Genomic DNA, 3408 nt, shown 5'->3' with positions numbered 1-3408 from the left:
GACAATACTACTCCAATTCCTACCCCGAATGCATCACACTCCACCGTGAATGGCTGGGAAAAGTCTGGAAGTACCAAAACAGAGCAACTACTCATCACCTCTTTGAAGCGATCAAAGGCAACCTGTGCTCCATCAATCCATGTGAAGGCTCCCTTCTTGGTCAAGTCGGTCAAAGGCGTTACCAGCTGCAAGAACCCTTTGACAAAATTCCTGTAGCAGGTGCAAATTCCCAAGAAGCCCCTCAGCGTAGTCACGTTTCTGGGTACTGGCCAATCCTGGATGGCCCGAATCTTCCCCTCGTGGACTTTCACCCCATCTGCTCCAATGATATGCCATAGGTGGAGCATCTATGTCAACTGAAACTCACACTTGGAGAGCTTGGCATAAAATTGTTTCTCCTCCACGAATGCATAATACCTCCTCCAAGTGTTGGAGGTGCTCCTCCCATGTCCGGTTGTAGATCAAAATGTCATCGAAGAACACTAACACGAACCTCCTCAAATTTCCCTGAAATACATGGTTCATGCATGACTAGAATGTGATCGGAGCATTGGTCAGCCCAAATGGCATAACTAGAAACTCAAAGTACCCATAGTGGCACTGAAAAGTTGTCTTAGGGATATCTTGATCCCTCACTCTGATCTGGTGGTACCCAAAACACAAATCAATCTTAGAGAAGTACCTGGCTCCTTTAAGCTCATCCATCAGCTCGTCAATGCGTGGAATAGGGTACCAGTTCGTTAGAGTCTTCCGGTTGAGGGCCAGGTATTCAATGCACATCCGAAGGGTTCCATCCTTCTTCTTCACTAGTGCTACTGAAGAAACGAGAGGACTGGAACTTGGCCTGACATGGCCCAATGCAAGCAGCTCCTTGATGGCCTTCTCTATCTCATCCTTATAGGCTTTGGGATTCCTATAAGGAGTAGTGATCACTTCCTGAACACCCAGCTCCAACTCAATGGTGTGCTGAAATCCTCTATCTAGTGGTTGCCCTGGTGGAATGTCCCAAAACGCTATTGTATACCTGTCTAGTAGCATGTATGTCTGTTGGTGGTGGTTGTGCCTGTCCCCTTGCCTCTGAGGTCATCAGCTCAACTACCCATGCAATGTCCCCATGTCATAGGTCTGCCTCCATCCTATGGGCCGAAACTGTCTGAGGTGGATAAGACTGCATGCCTCTCAAGACTACCAGTTTTCCATCTAGCCCAATGAACTCCATCTTTGGTTTCCTCCAATCAATCGTGACTCGCCCGAGGGAATACACCCATTGGACACCCATCACCACGTTGGTGTCTAGCACATCGACCACAAAGAAGTGGTCCATCATCAAGTAGTTCCCATAACTACTGTCAAGGAGGGAACATATCTAGTGCATTGGATGGTACGGTCACCTAGCACTAGGACTGAAAAACCCTCGAAATATGTTGTGGTGAGGCCCCTCCTATAGACTAACTGGGCATATATGAAATTGTGGGTAGCCCCACTGTCCACCAACATTGACACCCTTTGTCCCTGTACGGTGCCTCTGATTCTCAATGTCAAAAACTTAGGAATCTCGCATAAATAAGCAAGGGCTCCTCTTATTGGGGCAAGAGATTCCCCTCCCTGTTGAGGTGGTGGTGGTGGCCCTCTGTCTGACGGACTCTCTCTATCTGCCCCACCGCAATCCTGCTCCACCTCATCCTCCTGTTCACTATCAGAAATGACCTCAATGTAGTGTGCTCTACCTGCAGTGCACCTATGGCCAGGTGCCCAAGCCTCTCTGCATGTGAAGCACAGCTTCCTCCTCTGGAGGTCCTTCCATGTCTCCTCATCTAACTGCCCCCTCCCCTGTGTGGTCCTTAGAAGTGGGGGTCTAGTCTCATGCCCCTTCTGTGGCAAAGGGGTCTGTGCAAGAAATGGTGCTCTGATCTTGGGGATGGCTCTCTGTAGATCTCCGGCACACAAGACCTCTTCATGCAGCATGGAGGGTCTACATGACTTCACCAGTCAACACAGGGGCTCAAGCAAGCCCTCAATGAAGGTATACTCTCTCCTTGCCTCAGATAGATCCAAGACCATCACTGACATCCATAGAAAATATAAAAAGTATTACTCTGGGTTGCATGTTTGGCGCAGTTGTGTCAACTTTCTGAAATAAGCCTTTGGATCCCTCTGATCAAATCGCTTCACCACCTTCTGGATGAAGTCCTCATAAGAAACTATTTGGGCATGCCCTAGGGTGGTCAAGCCATGAAATCACCACTCATGGGCTTCCCCCTCCATGTGCAGTGTGGCCATATTGACGGCTTCTTTCCTTTTCATTTGGTTGAGTTGAAAGTATATGTCCATCTTTTCAACCCAAGCCCTGGTCGTGCACTTGGCAGTGCCATCAAAAGTAGGGAAATACATCCTCCCTATGGTTCTCTACAGCTCATAGTTATGGGTCCCTTGTCCTCCGTACCCCTTGTTCTTCTCACTCTGCTTGAGCTTGCATTAATCTCTGAAGGAGAGGGCTTCTTTGAAGTCTTCATCCATAGATTTCAACTCTGGGAAATACATCCTCCCTATGGTTCTCTGCAGCTCATAGTTATGGGTCCCTTGTCCTTCGTACCCCTTGTTCTTCTCACTCTGCTTGAGCTTGCAGTAATATTTAAAGGAGAGGGCTTCTTTGAAGTCTTCATCCATAGATTGCCACTCTTTGAAGTAATCCCCCATCTGAGGAGGGTCTTCCTCCCTTGTAGGCTCGATTTGTGCCATTGGCACGAAAGAAGGTAGTGTAGCACGAGTCGGCACACTAACTGAACAGCGTTGCGCTGTTGGTGAGAGGTGATCAAATGGCTGAGAGGCCCCAGAAGTTTCCCCACATAGAAACCCTCTAGGCATGGTCCTTTATTTGTTTTGTGACTTGATCTCCTCCAGCATGTCTTTCTGCCCCTTGGCCAAGTCACTCAAGGCCCTCAAGAGGCTGTCGAAATCCATCTCTTCCCTGTTGTTGGGCTCTATTATTTCCTCCTCTTCAGCCATTGCTTCCCCCTGTCCTCCATGTCTGGAGTAATCTCTAACTCCCTTTCTCTACTCCTGTACCTTTGTCTATGGTAGGTGATGTTCTGCTGGTCCTCTTCTCTCATAGGAGACAATCCCCATAGCTGAGCCAAGAACTAAGCTCTAATACCACTGTAATGTTCCTAAATAGGAATACAAATAATATTAAGCAAATAAACTGTGCACCGGGATATAAAAATGAAATACACATCAAACATCCATGGAAATGGTTCAAATAAGGAATAGTTGAGCCATATTATTAGAAATATCCAGGCTAAATACAATATATATTGGAGTGGTGCACCTAGGCTTGTCCCTATGAACAAGCAAGACCAACCCCAAGTGGGAAAATGGTTGAGTTGAAGGTTGCCCAGCTGCTGCAAC

The sequence above is a fragment of the Pinus tabuliformis genome, chromosome X, assembly GCF_031772625.1.
Source record: "Pinus tabuliformis cultivar Carrire ecotype Pingquan chromosome X, CPIR1, whole genome shotgun sequence".
NCBI classification, from domain to species: domain Eukaryota; kingdom Viridiplantae; phylum Streptophyta; class Pinopsida; order Pinales; family Pinaceae; genus Pinus; species Pinus tabuliformis.
The sequence above is the reverse complement of the archived record's forward strand: the minus strand, read 5'-3'. Positions refer to the sequence as shown.